The sequence below is a fragment of the Sorex fumeus genome, unplaced genomic scaffold (assembly GCF_029834395.1).
Source record: "Sorex fumeus unplaced genomic scaffold, SorFum_2.1 ptg000003l, whole genome shotgun sequence".
In the NCBI taxonomy this organism is placed as follows: Eukaryota; Metazoa; Chordata; class Mammalia; order Eulipotyphla; family Soricidae; genus Sorex; species Sorex fumeus.
In genome coordinates this window covers 42,633,755-42,653,334 of record NW_026606060.1, presented here as the reverse complement: position 1 = coordinate 42,653,334, position 19,580 = coordinate 42,633,755, and positions in this window count along the sequence as shown.

Below are 19,580 nucleotides of genomic sequence, written 5' to 3'. Positions count from 1 at the left end.
AAGGATATACCCATATAGCCACCACTTCAATAAAGATATATATAAGATGAACAAAAGTGATGGTACAGCAGGTAGAGCATTTGCTTTGCATGCAGCTGACTTGGGTTCAACCCCTGCCACCCCATATGCCCACATGGTGTCCTAAATCACAGTAAGAATAATCTGTGAGTACATAGCCAGAAGTAAGCCCAGAGTACCACTAGGTGTGGTCCAAAAAGTAATATTTATATATATATGTCCTATATTACACCAAAAGGCCCCTGTGTGCCTTATTCTAGCCAACATCCACTGCTTTTCTGTCACCATTTAGATTTTTAGTTCTTGTGCTTACATAAGGAAAATCATTCACATAAGAACCAAGGTGTACTCTTCACTGTCTGAGTACTTTTGCTCAACACAGTGTATTTGAGGCTCTTTTGTGTCATTTCCTATCTCTATAGCTTGTTATTTTGTATGGATGAATATTTTTTCATGTCTTTTAAAAATTTATTTTAAAGCTTTTTATTATAGTTTACATAGTATGGCTAGAATAGTGTTGAAGTTTATAATATTGTTGTATAAAATTACTGTTCCCACACCCCCCAAATGCCCAAGACTCTCTATTACTATCTCTGTGTAACCTCTAGTATGATTTTTCATTCCTCTTGACCCCTTCTTTCCTGTTTGGTAATCAATTTTATAATCCAAGTCAAAGACTTGTCATGTGATACTACCTGTTCTATATAAGTGAGTATTATATCTATATATGGAGATGCCAGGGGAATTCTGTATTCTTTCTTTTTTGGGGCTGCTATGAATAAAGCCACTAATAACATTTGTATATAGACTTGGGGAGAGATTAAATATCATCTTTTTAAAAATGGTGGCAGAAGATGACAATAATTTAATTTTTTGCACTTAGTGAAATTAAAAGATATTTGTTTTGGTTCTCAACAGTTTTTGAAATCTAGTGTTTTTTAACATCCTGAAGCTATGAATTTTTGTGTCTCACGGATACACTAGAGACATTTGGAGCAAGATAATTTTTAATTATGCTGGACCATCCTGTATGTTGCAGAGAGCATTCCTGATTCCCACAAACTAAATGCCCATGGCACCAACAATCAAATGGTCATAGATGAGGGGTCTGGAGCTATAGTACAGTGAGTACAGTGGGTAGGGTGTTTTCCTTGCACATGGCTGATGCAGTTTTGATCCCCAGCATCACATATGGTTTCCCAAGCACCACCAGGAGTAATTCCTAAGTACAGACTCAGTAAGTAACCCTTGAGCATCATCAAATATGACCCAAAAAGCTAAAAAAAGTGTCACAGATAAATGTTTCTAAATGTTCCCAAGAAAGGATTATTAAGAGAACTTGTCTCTATTGACTGTTTCTGGGGAAGCAGTTTTGTAAAGTGGGAGAGACCAATCATAAAACTATTATCGTGGTGTAGCCAAGATTTTAATAAACTAGACTAAGGTATTATGAGTGGAAAGTAGGCTGCTGGCCAAGATGTCCCTGGAAGGTATTCTTCCTTAAGACTTCCTTTTGCTAAATAGGAACTTAACATTTCAAATGTAACATTTTCTATTTAGGCTCTTATAACACAGTGCTTCCATCTAGTATAGTCCTTGGGTAGTACTGTAATATTTATCCCACATTGTCCCACATCGTCTCTCTTCCCCACTCCCATCCCCATTTTTCCATGGATTGTGAACTTCCTGAGAAAAGAGAACACTGCATTTTGGGTGGTAAAGATATGTAACATGATATTTACCACTTTTATTTATTCATCTTTTGGTTTAGGGTGCCACATCTGGTGGTGCTCAGTACTTACTCCTGGCTCTGTACAGAGGGATTACTCTTTTTTTTTCTTTTTTCTTTTTTTTTTTTATTAGTGAAACACCATGAGGTACAGTTGTAGACTTACAAATTTTTGTGCTTGGTTTTCAGTTGTACAAGGATCGAGTACCCATCCCTCTACCAGTGCCCACTTCCTACCACCACGGATCCCAGTATCCCTCCCACCCTCCATCCCCCCATACCACCCTGCCTCTGTGGCAGGGCATTCCCTTTTGTTCTCTCTCTCCTTTTGGGTGTTGTGGTTTGCAAAAGAGGCAATGAAGTGGCAATCATGTTCGGTCTAGAGTCTACTTTCAGCATGTTTCTTCCAACCTGGGAGGATCTTCCCAACACCCTTTATTTGGTGCTCCCTTCTCTATCTGAGCTGCCTTTACCCCTAGAGTGTGCGGCTGGCCTCCAAGCCATGGAGTAAACCTCCTGGTATTTATCTCAACTATTCTTGGGTGTTAGTCTATTTTATTACTTTATGTTCCCCAGATGAATGCAATATTTCTATGTCTGTCTCTCTCTTTCTGACTCATTTCGCTTAGCATGATACTTTCCATGTAGTACCACTTGTATGTAAATTTCATGACTTCATCCTTTCTGACAGCTACATAGTACTCCATTGTTTAGATAACATTTTCTGTTTTACTATGTCTATTATTACTGTTGCTGTTTTAAAAAGGGCCATACACAGCTGTGGCCAGGGCTTGCTTCTGGCTGGACTGGGGACAGCTGGGATCATATGTAATACCAGGGATCGAACCTGTGTGCCAGGCAAGTTTTCTTTCCTACTCTACTATCTCCCTGTCCTTTCTGTGCCCTTTAAACCAGAATCTGGCTTCCTGGAGGACGGCTCTCAGTATTGTTTGTGTTTTTTCCTGCAAATCTCGGGTGATTGGTCTGGTCACATAGAGTAAAACAGTTTTGCATCAAAGCTTACAAATTTGTAGACATTTTAACTTTATCTTCTCCCCCAGCTCCTCCATGTCCTAAAATTCTTTTTTTTTTTTTTGGTTTTTGGGTCACACCCGGCAATGCACAGGGGTTACTCCTGGCTTTTCACTCAAGAATCAGTCCTGGCGGTGCTCAGGGGACCATATGGGGTGCTGGGAATTGAACCCGGGTCGGCCGCGTGCAAGGCAAATGCACTACCTGCTGTGCTATCGCTCCAGCCCCCTAAAATTCTTTATGCATGTAAGCAGCCAAGTGTCTGGAGCTATAAAATGTTTCCATCAAGGGTGATGAAATGGTTGGATTCTGGAATCTTCTTTTTTTTTAAATTTTTTTATTTAATTAATTTATTTATTGAATCGCTGTGGGAAAAGATACAAAGCTTTCAGGTTTAGGTCTCGGTCATGCAAATATCAATCACATTTCCCTTTACCAATACTTATTTTTCACCAATAAGAACCCCAATAAACCCCCACCCCCCACCCACCCCCAATGCCCTGTGAGGCAGATGAATTCTAGTTAACACTCTATCTGCTTTGACTAGCTTCATTGTTTCGATGAAAGTTGCACCATTATTATTTAGAGTTTACCCCCCCCCCAAATCAGCCATGCTAAAATGCATTGTGAAATGATTTGCTTTCTACAGCTAGGTTCAAGAATTAAATGATGTCGGCCGGTTTTGGAGTTCTGCTATTTTACTTATTAACCCTGGAAGTATTTCTACTAAGTGTCAGATAATTAAGAGATTGGTTTCTGTGCTCTGGAGTCATGGCTGTGCCAGAGAGCCGCTCGTGGGGGGCAACTGGTGACCTCGGTAGGGTGTGAAGGACGGGCCGGAACGCCCCCCTTCCCTTGAGGTTTTAGTCGCCCCCTCACCCCCGGCTCATACCTGCTGTCCACAAGGCTCCCATGCAGCCGCCATCTTTCTTTCCAGAGAGAAGAGGGCAGAGGGGAGCACCACCCTTCCCCCTCCGGGCAGACATAATGGCGCGGATTAACGCATAGTCTGTGTTCACTTTTCTGCTCCAAGCTGCTGGCTTCTGCATTAAGTCCTTGTGCTTCTGGGGCCGTGTCCGTGCTGGAGAGCCGCTCATGGGGGGCAACTGGTGACCTCGGTAGGGTGTGAAGGACGGGCCGGAACGCACCCCTTCCCATGAGGTTTTAGTCGCCCCAGAGGGATTACTCTTGGTGGGGCTCTAAGAACCATATAGGGTACCAGGGATCAAACCCAGGTCAGCCATATAAAGGCAGGTGTTCTACCCACTGTACTATTGCTCTGGCCCCACCATTTACCACTTTCAAATGTGCAATTAGTGGCATTAAAAACATTTACAAGGGAATATGATTTTTGGCCTAGTTTATGATGTGTCTGACCCACAAATGGCACTCTATAAGTGTTGGATAATTTACTGAATGAATGAATGAATTGAATTTAATAAATGAGTGAGTTGCTATTTAATAATCATATAGTCAGTAGTTCTCTCTATTTCTAGTAAAAATATTTTTCCCATTTTAAAGTCTTCAAGGTTGACAGACTTAGCAGACATAGCTTCATATGATGCTGACATGGATATAAGCCCTATGTTTGACCTGGAAATAATTAAGAAATTAAGAAGACTTCAGAGAACAATCAAGAAAACCATACATAACTGGCTGGATTATTACAGATTTACAATGGGTCAGTTATGGTGTCCATGATATTATTCCATCTGATTTCTTCTCCTCATTGAGACCTCCAGAGGACCAACATTTAATTCCTTTTCTTTCCAAGATTCCTAGAGTGATGAGTTTGTAAATTGTCAAGTGCCATACGTAAAATATGGATTTTAAAATAGTGGATCCAGATGGATGGTGATAGCTGGAAAAGGAAAAGATTAACCTTCATTGTTTGTGGCACTTCTGTGTTCACATGTAGAGGGAGATTCTTTTATAGTCATTGTCAGATGGAAAAGACCCCACCGCTATCACCTCTCAGACTCCCTGGCAAAACCCTCGGTCCTTGCTAAGTCTTGTGTTCCATTGCTGTGTGAGAAGGGGGCAGTGACCTCATGGAAAAACATTCTGTTGTGTGCTGTTGGTGGAGTGGAGTGGTTCTCAAACCTAGTCCAGTGTCAGGTTCCACTGGTGATGGAACACATTTGATTGTCACTATTCATAGTGAGGCTCTGCAAGAACTGAACCGCTTATAGAGAGATATAGGAGAGGCTCCTATGGATCTCAGGTCACAATGTTTTCGTCAGCCAATGTGTGTGTGTGTTTTTCTGTCCAAGAACACCTGAGCTGACACTGATAGACTGACATTAAGCCCCTGATCAACAGCTCTTGAACTGCACAAACAAGGCTTTAGTAATTCATGTATTTTCCCCACAAATCAGAGCATTCCCTTATGCCCTTTACACGCTAGATGTAGTGCTGCAGTGTGACATTTGTGGGATTTTTTTAAAGAGGAGAATTATCCATAAAGATTGGCAGAACGGAGCACCAAGTAGAATGCAGAAAGACTCCTGTTCCTAGTTTGAAAGCTGAAATGGAAAACTGAAGCATTATCGTGTTCAGTTCCAGCTGGGAATCTAAGCAAGACAACTTTACTTTTCACTGCCTACTTTCCTATGAAAGGGTCCGGGCTGTGACCGAGCAGTGGTGCACAGTCCTTGCATGTCTGAGGCCCTGGGTTTGATCTTGGACACAGCTCCGCAGCAGAGTGTGAGTCCCTGGAGATAGTGAGAATGACACTCCAAGCACAACCACTACATAGACTGGTTTTTAAAAATTTAAATTGCTACACATACTTATTTAATTTATAGCTAAATAGGCACATTCATAATATGGAATCTGAAAGTATGCTACATGCAAAAGCTTACTCCCTGCCCACTAAGTATGTAGCAGAGCTTCCCAAAGGATTTTCCCCAATATTTCATTCTGAAACTGAAAAGTGGAAATTCTCAGTCCTTGGGGCAGCCTAGCTAGACAGGGGTAAGTAATCCCTGGGATAGATAATCCTCCCTGCAAGCATTCTATAAATCCATCACAGTGTGTCACACAAATAAACTAGGTATATCTTATGCTGCATTTTCTATGATAAAATCTATGCTGAAAGGGCTTCCCAGTTTTCTGTTTTATGAGGGCGGGGGAGAGATTAGGATACCCTGGTTAGAAGTGGAGCTTTTAAAACCTTTTTCATTCACTTAAATGACTAATGGAATAATAAATACTTCAATAAAATAAAGCACTGTAGCACTGTAGCACTGTCCTCCCATTGTTCATCAATTTGCTTGAGCGAGCACCAGTAATGTCTCCATTATGAGATTTGTTGTTACTGTTTTTGGCATATCGAATACTCCACGGGGACCTTGCCAGGCTCAAGTGATAGCACAGCAGGTAGGGCGTTTGCCTTGCATATGAACGACCTGGGTTCAGTTTCTTTCAGTTCCTCTGTCCCTCTCGGAGAGTCCGGCAAGCTACTGAGAGTATCCCATCCACATAGCAGAGCCTAGCAGTAAAATAAAAATTTTAGAAATTAGGGGCTGGAGTGATAGCACAGTGGATAGGGTGTTTGCCTTGCATGCAGCCAACATGACCGACACAGGTTCGATTCCCAGCACCCCATATGGTCCCCTGAGCACCGCCAGGAGCAATTTCTGAGTGCATGAGCCAGGAGTAAACCCTGAGCATCACTGGGTGTGACTCAAAAAGAAAAAAAATTAGAAATTATTGTATCTTACCAGGGGGACATTAAGTCCTTGCCTGAGGGTTTACTAAGCTGTTGTTGCAAATTAAATTTTCTGTGTTAATGTTTTTGTTAGTTGAGATTAGTTGGCTTCTACATTACATTCCCATCCTATCTGCACCTACTGGGATGTTAGTATTGTAGAATCTGAAGATGTCACTGCAGAAAATCCAGAATATTTACATGGACAGTCCAGCTGGAGTCATGGCAACAACTACTGGGGTATGAGTGTTGCTGCTGGGGATCTGGTAGGATGGGAACTTGGTCCGTCTCCTCCCAAGATGGTCCCAGAGGTCTCAGCCAGGACCTGGTATCTGAGAAATTTTTGTGGCTAGTTGATCTCTTTCAAGATTTATTTATGAGTCTCTGGAGCAGAGCCAGTAGACGAGCTTACATGGTAGCACTGGTGGGACATGGGTGTGTTTGTCAGGGCTTCTGGAAGTTCATGGTGGTAGGAGGGAGGTGGCCCATCCCAACTCTGAGAAGGCCTGGAGTAGAAAATACATTTTAAAAAAACAACTTTACTTATTTATTTAGCTTTTTGGGTCACACCCAGTGATATTCAGGGGTTACTTCTGGCTCTGCACTCAGGAATTACTCCTGGCAGTGCTTGGGGGACCATATGGGATTCTGGGGATCAAACCCGCATCAACCGTGTGCAAGGCAAATGCCCTACCCGCTGTACTATCTCTCCGGCCCCCAGAAAGTACATTTTAAAATAGAAGAAATAGGTCAAGGAAGTGGCCTATCCTTGCATGTGTGAAGCCCAATTTCTGGCATCATACAAATAAATGACTAAGCAATAAAAGAACCAGCAGAAAGACACTTTAGTGGGTAACTGAGAGCCCAAGTTATTGCAGCCAGCTGAATCTATACATCTCCACCTTCGGAGACCCAGGACTGCTAAGCGTTTTTAAGGAAGTATATTCTGTTTGCGTTTCAGGAGTAGGATCAGTACAGCTTCGCAAGGCACCTGTGTTATTACAGAAAATGCCTGAGAAACAAAAGGCCTCCTTAGAAAGACTATCTCTGGAACAAAGTGCAAAGGAAAATGATTTGGCTAAGGAGCAACAACGGTACCGAAATACCTTTCTAAGACTGAAGGGGTTCTTTCATCCTACACCTTGTATCCAGAGGACCCCAGCCCCCAAGAAGCCATTCAGGTAACCTTCTCATCTGCTTTTAACAATTTATGGTCCTGGGACTAGAGAGACAGTACAGTGGGCAGGTGATTTTCCTTGCATGTGGTTGACCCAGGTTCAATTCCTGACATCCCATATGGTGTCCTGAGCTTGCCAAGAGTGATCCCTGAGTGCAGAGAGAGGAGTAAGCCCTGACTCACAGAAACATAACAGCCACCACCACAACTCAAATGTATGTTCCTGGGCCAGGGAGATGGCTCAGGATCAGGGATGCGTGTCTTGCATGTACAGTGACCCAAGTTAGATCCCTGGCATTGCATGTCCACACAACACTTCCGGGTGACTCTGGTGGCCTCCATTACTGCTGTGTGGAGGGGGCACATATTGAACCATCAGGTATGGTTAGCTAAGTATGCTGGGAGTGACTCTGCTCCCAAGCCCTGCTTGGCAAGACTTTACCCATAAGGGAGACAGTAGAAAGCAATTCACAGTGAAGCTTCTATTGGAAGGAGCTTTAGGTGGATGTCTCACTTTGTCCATATAAGGGGGATTTCCATGTTAACCCAAGAATTCTTTCAGAGAAAACTGAGCCAAGTGTTACCACTTTTGGGTTTTGAATGAAAATGTTTTTTTTCTTTCCATTTTTCTTTTTGCTTTATTTTTAAAATTTTTGGTTTGGGGGCCACATCTGGCAGGGCTCAGGGGTTTCTCCTCGCTTAGTGTTTAGGAGCTGCTCCAAGTGTTTGAAGAACATGATCCATATAGGATAGAAGACGGGCTTCCTACCTACAAAACATGCCCTCATCCTGTTGGCTCATCTTTCCCACCTAAATCTTTCCCAAAACTGCAACACAGTTTACACGCTCAGAGTCAGGATTGAGTTCTCTTCAGACACTTCCTCTGAGGAAGTGCATTTAGTAGAAGAATTGGAATCATTCAGGAGAGTTCAGATTGCTTGTTCAGAACCAGATCCTGGGCTGAAACTTCCTGCCACCAAGTGTATGGATGGTAAATGAACACATGAAGGTACCACTTTCCCAGCCTTCTCACAGTGGGAGAAATGGAATTTTTTCTTCATTCTTCTGAAAGTTGAATTCTCGGGACCAGAGAGACAGTTCACTGAGCTGAGCACATGCTTTGCATGTAGGAGTTCAGAGTTTGACTATCAGCACAGTAGTCCCCCTAGTACCACCGGGTATGGCCCCAAAACAAAATGGAAAAAAAATATGAAGTTTTGATATCTCTGGAAGTAGCTGCCAAAGTAGGCTGTGTCCAGCCTCAGGTGGAGAAAGCCCTAAGGCAAGCAAGTTTTAGGTCTAGGAGGCGCAGAGCAGGAAGGGGAGGCCGTGGTCACTGGATCAGTGTGCTGGCACATTCACTGGGCAGCCAGAGTGAGAAGCCATAGGAGTGGCTTGCCCTCTTACTGGACATACTATAAGTCAGTTTGGCAGACCGCTGCCAAGATCCCAGGAGCTGAGAAGCCCTCACAGCCCCCATCCTAATATCGCTTCAGTGACATTTGGTGTAGTCAGTGAATGGAAAGCAAAACAGTCAATACTAGGAGAGCAGCATTTCCCGCACTTGTAGTATTATTAGCCAACCTCACAAACGCAAATGAACCAGCCTTCATCTGGTTGGAGAAGTGAATTCATTCCACCAGTGACCACGCTCATCTGGCACCTACAGACAGAGGTTGGTGGTTCAGCAGCCCTGCCCTCTCAGATTAGGGTCTGCCGAGGGACACAAGAGTACAATACCATCCACCATTGGAGAGGGAGGAAGAAAAACGCTATCAGAAGTTTTTTTTTTTCAGAAAAGGTTTTTTAGAGCTCTTTGGAATGTGGTCTTCATTTTTTTTTTGTCTTTTTGGGCCACATCTGGTCATGCTCTGGCTCTACTCCTGGCTCTACCCTCAGTCAGGGATTACACCTTATGGCGTGGGGGAACTATGGAATGCCAGAGACTGAACCTGGGTCAGCTAAGTGTGAGACATGTGCCTTATCCACTGTGCTGTCACTCTGGCACCATGAGTAGGGTCTTGAGTGACAAAATTTGGATGTAAAGGTAGGGATGCTCAGTGTGGAGGAGATGAAATAGACGGGGTCTGGGGCCAGATCATGTCCAGATCAGAGCTGGCTGCAAGTAGCAATTTTAACCAAATCTTGTAAAATCTACTTCAAATGAAAAAGCAATCAGGCCCTATACAAGACAACTCTAAAAAGTTTAAACTTTCAAATTTGCTTTGAGAAGTCAATCCCTCATCATTTAGAATTATTGTTTGGCTCAGCTACACAAATTGCGGTAACATTTGAAGATATCAATAGCTTTTAACAAATCACAAATCATCCTGTTATTTGTCGATTGCCTCGAGCAGGCCCCAGTAACGTCTCCTTCATCCTAGCCCTGAGATTATATTCAAGGCTCTTTAGGAGAATGAGACCCATCATTGTTACTGGTATTTGGCATATTGGGTACACCACGGGGAGTTTGCCAGACTCTGCCGTGTGGGCAGGCTACATTCGGTAGCCTGCCAGTTTGTCCAAAGTAGGAATGAGATAATAAGATGTCATAATAGGATGTTGCGCGGCTGCGAATGCGGCTGCGTGGTTCTGGGAGCTGGTTTTTATAGCCACTGAGTCTTGGCCGTTGATGGGATTACACGGCGCCAGGGGGCCAGTTGGTGGGTGTGACCCCCGCATACTGGAATTTGGAGGATCTGGGTGGAGGATGCTTGGCCCCAATCCGAGTAGGCTTGGAGATCTAGGCCCCGGAACCCGCATGGCTTTGTCCCTCTGCCAGTACCTCCGTGTGTCTGGAGAGTGGTCTCAGCATGGTGGTGGCTGGTCCTGGAGGTCTTCGGCTGCCGGAGCCCTGGTCGGGGCGGGGAGGAAAGCTCAACCCGCTCCCCTCCAAGGGGCTCCGGCGAGGACAGCCAGGCGCTGGGGCAGGAGACTGTACTGTTCTCTTCCGGGAGCTGGTTTTTATAGCTTTTAACAATGGCTTTATTTCTTCCAAACCCTAATTGACCCTTCTAACTTCACTGTTGATTCTAAATCCTGAACTTAAATAAATAAAAAGGCTTCACTTAATCCATTAAGAACCCTAGTTGAGTATTCACCTAGCCCGTGAAATAAAAGTAAGCACCTTGCATAAGAAAATCTATCTCATATGTGATGGTTACTGGTAAACAGGGGAGAGAAGGCAGCTGGCACAGAGAAGGGATCACTAAGTCAATGATGGTTGGAGGGATCATTCGGGATGGGAGATGTGTGTTAACAGTAGATAAAGGATCAAACATGATGGCATCTCTGTATCTGTATTGCAAAACATAATGCCCAAAAGTAGAGAGAGAGTATGGGGGAAATTGTCTGCCACAGAGGCAGGGGGAGGGTTGGGATGGGGGGGGGGACAGATACTGGGAACATTGGTGGTAGAAAATGTGAACTGGTGGAGGGATGGGTGTTCAATCATTATATGACTGAAACTCAAACATGAGAGCTTTGTAACTGTATCTCACAGTGATTCAATAAAAAAGAAAAATCATAATGAGAACATGAGTGTATAGAATAGATGCAAAGTAAATTATTTTAAAATAAAATCTAATAGAAATGTAAAAAATGGGAGAGGAACCCCCCCTCTCTCCCTAAGATTTCCCTGTTCTTGTCTATCCTGATCAAAGAACTGGACCCCCTGATCAAAGGCAACACCCAGATGCCACAGCAGTGCCCAGTCTCAGTGCAGAAGGAGAAAAGACCAGTCAGAAATAGCAAGGGGTGGGGGGAAGAACAGTCCATTCATGGTAATTGTACATCCAGGAGAACTGTGGGCAGGACTCTATTCTGAGGAGTGAAAACCCTTGTGTTGTCCTTTGTTCAGGATTATACATTCCCCTTGGATGGGGGTCCTCTCAGAATTCTGCCCCTGCGGTGAGAGTCAGATGTTCACAAAGCCTGTTTAGAGGTGGCAAGTCCTATGCCTGCCTGGCATGACTTCTGAAGCAGTGAGAACACTTTTGCCCACACTGTGCCAGCATCCCCTGGGGCAAGCTCCTTAGGGGAGAGAGGCAGGTGCACCCACGTAGTGGGCGGAAACCTCTTCTTTTTGAAATGGGTGATTGATCTGAAATGCGCTGATAGTTCAAGTCTAGCTAATGTACTGTGAGTCTTTTTGGGAGGGGGGGCTCATAACTTATTAAGGGTCTTCTACAACCTTGTCGTGCCCAGAACTCTGGCCTATGTTCTTTTTGGAACTCCTTCCCTGCGGTTACTGCTCCTACCTCCTCTTCAGCCTTTGATCCATACCTAAGCCTCAGACTCTGAATTCTTAAATTCGATTGTGGTCAAGGTCTTTGGGGCCTTTATCTCTCTCTTCTGGATGTCTATCTACTAAGATTCCGGATGTTTCCTAAGTCCTTTCTCCACAGGGTTTGTGTGTCTAGCTCCATTTCCCGCCAAATCCTGTTGTCCCGGTGCACTCCCACAATAATGGTATCTCAACTGCTAACACCTCTGGTTCCCAACATCCGGCACCAGGACGGTGTGGTCCTAAATCTTACCTGCCAGTCCGTGAACTGTCATCGTGAACATTTTCCATTTTATAATAATAGATTTAAAAAACTATCCTCAAGACACTGTTATAAATACTCTTAATTTTGGTCTTAGCAGGCTGCAGGTATAAAAATGCTTGGATCCCCTGCTCATGGGTCGGGAGACTTAACATTGTCAAAATGGCAATACTACCGAAAGCATTGTATAAATTCAATGCAATCCCTATAAGGATACCCATGACATTCTTCAAAGAAATGGAGCAAACACTCTTGAAATTTATATGGAACAATAAGCCCCCACGAATAGCTAAAGCAATTCTTGGGAAAAAGAAAATGGGAGGAATCAACCTCCCGAACTTCAAACTGTACCACAAAGCAGTAATAATTAAAACAGCATGGTACTGGAACAAAGGCAGAACTGCAGACCAATGGAACAGGGTTGAATACACTGACATCTCTCCTCAATCATATGCTCATCTAATCTTTGATAAAGGTGCAAGTAATGTGAAGTGGAGTAAGGAAAGCCTCTTTAATAAATTGTGTTGGCGTCACTGGACGGCTACATGCAAAAAAATAGGCTCAGAACTCTGCCTAACACCATGTACAAAAGTAAGATCAAAATGGATTAAAGACCTCAACATCAGACCAGAAACCATAAGGTACATTGAAGATAAAGTTGGCAAAACCCTCCATGACATTGAAGCTAATGGTATCTTCAAAGATGCCACGCCACTGGCCGAGCAAGTGAAAACAGAGATAGATAAATGGGACTATCTTAAACTAAGAAGCTTCTGCACCTCCAAAGAAACAGTGACCAAAATACAAAGACAGTCTACAGAATGGGAAAGGATATTCACCGAATACACATCTGACAAGGGGTTGATATCCAGGATATACAAAATACTGGTTAAACTCCACAAGAAGAAAACATCCAACCCCATCCAAAAATGGGGCAATGAAATGAACGGAAACTTTCTCAAAGAAGAAATCCGAATGGCAAAAAAGCACATGAGAAAATGCTCTACATCATTAATCATCAGGGAGATGCAGATCAAAACCACAATGAGATACCATCTCACACCTCAGAGACTGGCCCACATTCAAAAGAACAAAAGCAACCGATGCTGGCGTGGATGTGGCGAGAAAGGGACACTCCTTCACTGTTGGTGGGAATGTCCACTGGTTCAGCCCTTCTGGAAAACAGTATGGACGATTCTCAAAAAATTAGAAATTGAGCTCCCATTTGACCCAGCAATACCACTCCTGGGAATATATCCCAGAGAGGCAAAAATGTATAGTCGAAGTGACATCTGCACTTGTTTGTTCATTGCAGCCCTCTTTACAATAGCCAGAAACTGGAAGAAACCTGAATGCCCAAGAACAGGTGACTGGTTAAAGAAACTTTGGTACATCTACACAATGGAGTACTATGTAGCTCTTAGAAAAGATGAAGTCATGAAATTTACATACAAGTGGTACAATATGGAAAGTATCATGCTAAGCGAAATGAGTCAGAAAGAGAGGGATAGACATAGAAAGATTGCATTCATCTGGGGGATATAAAGTAACAAAGTATGAGATTAATACCCAAGAATAGCTGAGATCAGCACCAGGAGGATTACTCCATAACTTAGAGGCCAGCCGGGTATCCTAGAGGAAAGGGCTATTCAGATAGAGAAGGGAGCACCAAATAAAGGATGTTTGGAGGATCCTCCCAGGAGGAGAGATGCATGTCGAAAGTAGAGTATGGACTGAACATGTTTGCCACTCAATGCCTCTTTTGCAGACCACAACACCCAAAAGGAGAGAGAGAACACAGGGGATTGCCCTGCCACAGAGACGGGGGGATGGGGGGATGGGGGTGGGAGGGATATTATCCATGGTGGTGGAAAATGGGCACTGGTGGAGGGATGGGTATCTGATCATTGTATAATTGAAACCAAAGCACAAAAAATTGTAAATCTACAACTTTAAAAAAAATAAAATAAAATAAAGGGGAAAAAAAAATGCTTGGAAACCTCTGTCTGGCAGAGTGTCCTAGCAATGAATTTGGCAGCAATTGTGTAAGTTTTTGCCTCTCTATGTGGAGAATAAGGCTGGTAACATGTTCACAATGCTGTGAAAGATCAAAGGGTCTCAAATTTGAGCTCTGTGTTTACTGTTTCCTAACTCCCAGGTGCTGGCCAGTGTTTTACACAATGCTGGTGAGCCCTGTGTACTTTTGGAGAGTGATCTTAAGAAACTCAGACTGGGGCAGGATATGGGGATGGGGGTGGCAGCTGGAGCAATAGTACAGCAGGTACTATTTGCCTCAAAGTGAAGAGTCAGGAGTAAACTCTGAGCACTGCCAGGTGTGATGCTCGAACTTGTGATGCTCAGATCTAATCCAGGCATCCCATGTGCAAAACAAAGGCTCCAGCCCTTTGAGCCATCTCCCCAACCCCATTATGGGTTTTCTTGTTATAAGAAAATACATATTAAAAAAAACTCATATTGGGACTGGTGTACAGCCTGTAGGATGCCTGTCTTGGAAGAGGCTGATCTGAGTTCTATCCTTGCATCCCTAATGATCCCCAAAGCTCTGCCAGGAGTGATCCATCCTTAAGTTTAGAGTCAGGGGTAGGGTTGGCCCTGAGCACTGCTAAGTGTGACCTAGAGCAAAGAACAAAAAAGAAATTCATATTGATTTCCTCTGGAAGAAAATATATATATATATGTGTATATATATAACTTCTCTACCTTAAAAAAATTCTTTTAAATTTCTGTTTTAACTCGCCCACAGATGCAATTCTTAGAGGATCCAACTGATTCGTTTTTAGTACATGGTCTGTGAGCTCTCATTATGGTAACTGTCTTTTCATTTCCTGCCAACAGTCAGCCCCTACTAACATCATGCAAATTTGCAGTTAGTGCTGCCATAGAACCAGTAAACAGACATTCCCCCCTCCCCATAAAGCATCTATCTGACTGTAATATCCAAATACATATATATATATATATATCATATATATGTAACTTTCATTTTCACATACAGATGTTAACCACTAGAAAATGCTGGTCATGTAGTGTTCTTGGATGTCCTAAATGCTGAAAGGAAGAAAGAGATTTACAAGGACATTACGGTTGGATAATAGGTCAACTCTAAAGGCTTCTCAGTACACATTCTGGTTCCCATTTCTCCTCTCAGCAGCTAGCAAGTTATGTTCTGTGTACTGGTTAATGAGACTGAACTACAGTTGCTTGTTTAAATAGGCTTTTATTTATAGAACTATCTACTGGATCAAGGCATAGGCAATATGTTTAAAGAACAGAATTTTTTTTCTTTTTTTGGGGGGTGGGGGGGTCACACCCAGTGATGCTCAGGGATTATTCCTGGCTCTTCACTCAGGAATTACTGCTGGCGGTGCTTGGGGGACCATATGAGATGCTGGGAATGGAACCCAGGTCAGCCGTGTGCAAGACAAACGCCCTACACTCTGTGCTATTGCTCTGGCCCCAATTTTTTTTATTATCACTTATTTTTTGGGCCACACCCACCGATGCTCAGGAGTTACTCCTGGCTCTGCACTCAGAAATGACTCCTGGTGGTGCACGGGTGGACAATACGGAATTCTGGGAATTGAACCTGGGTGAGCCATGTGCAAGATAAATGCCCGACCCACTGTATTATCACTCCAGACCCAGAACAGAATTTTTAAAGTACATACCTTACTCATAAGATGCAAAGACTCCTGTACAATATAGTGTAGTATTTTGCACAAAATCCTGATAAGGCTTAACTCTCTCTAAAGCAAAATGGTGATTGTCAGTTCAGTAACTTGGAGCACCATCTACCTAATTTCTGTTTGACAACATAAAAACAGACCTTCTCAGAATAACAATATTTTGCTAAAAGTGTTTGCCTCTTTTCATAAAAGGAGTTGCATTTTTGAGTTGGCCTTTTTCCTAATTCATTAATAAATATTATACTGAGACGTGGGGATGGGGGTGGGCAGACATTGAAAATTATTCTGGGAGGGCAGTAGGGCAACAGTAAAACAATTATTACACTTGCCTGTTTGGTTTTTCATTTTCTTCTTTCTTTTTTCTGCCTTTTTGACCACCTCTGTTGGTGCTTAGGGAATACTTCTGGCAGTAATCTGGGGAACTTGTGATTCAGATCTAATCCAGGCATCCCACGTGGAAAACAAAGGCTCCAGCCCTTTGAGCCATCTCCCCAACCCCGTTATGGGTTTTCTTGTTACAAGAAAATACATATCAATTTTTAGAAAATGTGTCCACCAAGGGGGAGCATCATTATGTCTTGAAAATATAACTTCAGCAAATGTAACTGGGTGTTTTCTAAGTTCTTCAAGTTTATTTATTTATTTATTTTTTAATAAAAGGAAGTCAACCTTGAATTTTTATTATTTTTTTCCACAGACCCCGCCCCCCTCCGTTCCAACCCCACATACACATACCTCTAGCAGGATCGTGGAGTCTTGAATCACTCCAGGCAGTGCAGGGGATGCGAGGGGAGATGCAGTGTCAGACACTGAGCTCAGAGACTCAAACATGCAGGTCATGTGTTCTACCATAAAGTTGCATCCCTGACCCCTGACACTGAATAGTTAAGTGACAATAAATGACACATTTCTAGGTCCCCAGGAATGCCAGTCTCAAGTAATAATTTAAACATACTATCTACCGAATTGCTGCATCACACAAAAATTCTTTAAGCCCAACTAAAGAATGCAGTTTGCTTTTATAAATAAGCCTCATAATTTCCCTGGAAGTTTTGTGGAAATAGAAACTAGCCCCTCCATTACAGATACCAATACTTTTAGATATAAAAAATGTCTGAAGTTTTATAGTCACTGAGGGCAAGTGACAGACAAAAGTTCCAAATGTAACGTTCTGATTTTCACTCTGGCTATCAGGTTACAAGGCTTCTCCCTGCCTATTAATAAACATCAGCAAACTCAGGGGTATGTTTCCTCTTCAAAATTGGTCAGAGGGGAAAACACCCGGAAGTTCCCCATCCAGCTCTGTCAGGTGCTGCTTCTGTGTTTGGGGTCAAATGAGTGACCTTCCCAGGCCCTGGCTTTCTCATCTGCATGAGAGAATCCAGTATCTTATAGACCAACCTTGAGACACTCTTCTTGCATTTGTTAAACTGCAATAAAGTAAGTAGTATGTATCATTCTTATTGACCAATTATTGGCAACCATTTGGATTCAGGAGTCCTCTGAACACCTAGCCTGATTAATTTTATTTTCAGAGTCACAGGCTGGACATGGGAGAAAAGCTTACACTGAACTCTTTTTACTTACTAGCAAGTATTTTATAATTTATTTCATTGTGGTTTGGGTCCACCCCCAGTGATGCTCAAGGGAACTCCAGGCTCAGTGCTCCTGGAAGTCATGAAGTGCCAGGGATAGAGCTCATGTTTCCTACAGTGTGGCAGAGGACACCCCCGCCCCCTTTGGTGAGGAGAGGCCCGGTAGCTCAATTGGAAGGGTCCAACCCGTTGAGCTCTCTCTTTGGCCCCTTGACAGGTATTTTATTTTATTATTTTTTAAATTGAATTTCATTTTTTATAAAGTTCACAATTTACTACACTCAATAGTCCAACACCAATCCCACCACCATTACACTTCCCACCACCATGTTTTGATTTCTTTTCCATCTCAACCCCCAAAGTTTGCTCCCAAAGAAGGACCTAAATAATTTATTTTCTATTACTTGTTCTGAATAATCCACTAAAAATGATCCAAAAAAGTTTTCTTAGAGGAAATCGTGTGAAGATTTTGACAGGTAGTTTAGATACTGACAAATGGGATTTTTTTTGGTAGAATTAAATTTCACTGCTTTTCCAAAGTAGCCACTGTGGTACATTTTATTTATTTGTTTTTTTTTTATTGAATCACAGTAAAATACACAGTTACAAAGTTGTTCATGATTGGGTTTCGTCCTATAATGTTCCAACACCCATCCCTTCAACACTTTAGTACATTTTAAAGTGAACTTCTTTTATTGTTTTACTTAATTTTTATTTTTATAAAGTCATTCACAATAATATTAATATTCAAACACCAATCCCCCCACCACGCACCTTCCCACTACCATAAGAGTAAGGTGTGTGAAGATTGTTGTATTTCATCCTGGAGACATTTAAGCCCTTGTGTAAGAGATTATAGGCATGTATGTTAAAAAACCCAAACAAATGTGACTTACTTTTGCTAAATCAGTGGGCTAAAGTAAACGGGTCATGTGGCCACATCCATGGGGGAATTCTCCAGTAATTCTGAAATTTAGAGTATGATTATAGAGCAGATCAATTCATGGGTAAGGTTGATGTCACTCTCTTCTTGGCTGTTGATGAGATTATATGGCACTGGGGGGAAGTTTGTGGGTATGACTGCCAAGCTTCTGGAAAACTGGGGAGCTGGGGGGGGGGAGGAGGCCCAGTCCTGCTCTGAACAAGCTTGGAGATTTCAGTCATGATTTTCCTTCATACATGGGTTTTTGTGCAGGTTCCCTTATGGGTGAGGCTTGTCTGAGCCTGTGAACAGTGGCCTTGAGCATAGCTGCGGTTTGAGTGCTAGAGGTTTTCAGCTGCTGGGTTTCTGCTGGGGTGGGGAGGGAAACTCAACCCAACCCCCTCCAAGTTGCCCTAGTGAAGACCTTTAAAGTGAACTTCTTGCTAGAGTGATCAATGAAGTGTAGCATGTGAGAGCTTGGGTTCAATCCCCACAGTCTCCAGGACCCCTGGGGAGTGTTGAGGTGTGGCCTTGGTGGCTCCCATTGCCCAGCACTGCTGCTAGGGACACCAAACAAAGGGCTGAACACTGACCTGTCAGTCTCTCCCCGCCCCCCAGAATCTCTCCACCCACCCTCTGATCCCATATGTGTAGCCCCTATCCACACCCACTCACACAAAATAGATGTTCTTTCTGTCCTCAGTTCTTGGGAGGTGACTTCTAATCATTGCATTTTTAGGCTACCCACTTCCTTCAAGGGTCAGGATACATCCCAGCTGGCTTGTCCTGAGGTGCTCAGGAGGATGCTCTGTGGGCAGGAAATGGATATCTGCCGCTGTAGCACTTACAACATTCCTGAAGTGACAGACCTGGAGTATGACCACCTGATATGTGACCTGCTGGCCTCCGAGGACCAGATCATCGTCGTCTACGTATTCTCAGCCCAGGGAAAAGACAAGACTATCAATGAAGTGGCCAAAATATACAGGAAACTCAACAGATCAAGAGGCATGCCGTGCATTCAGGTGAGTGTCATGCGAGTGAAGACAAATGATGGAAGAGACACTTTGCTTGCAGGTGACTTCAGGACATATTTCCTTAGCCACAGAACTAAGCTCAAAGGGACTTTTCTGTAAACAGG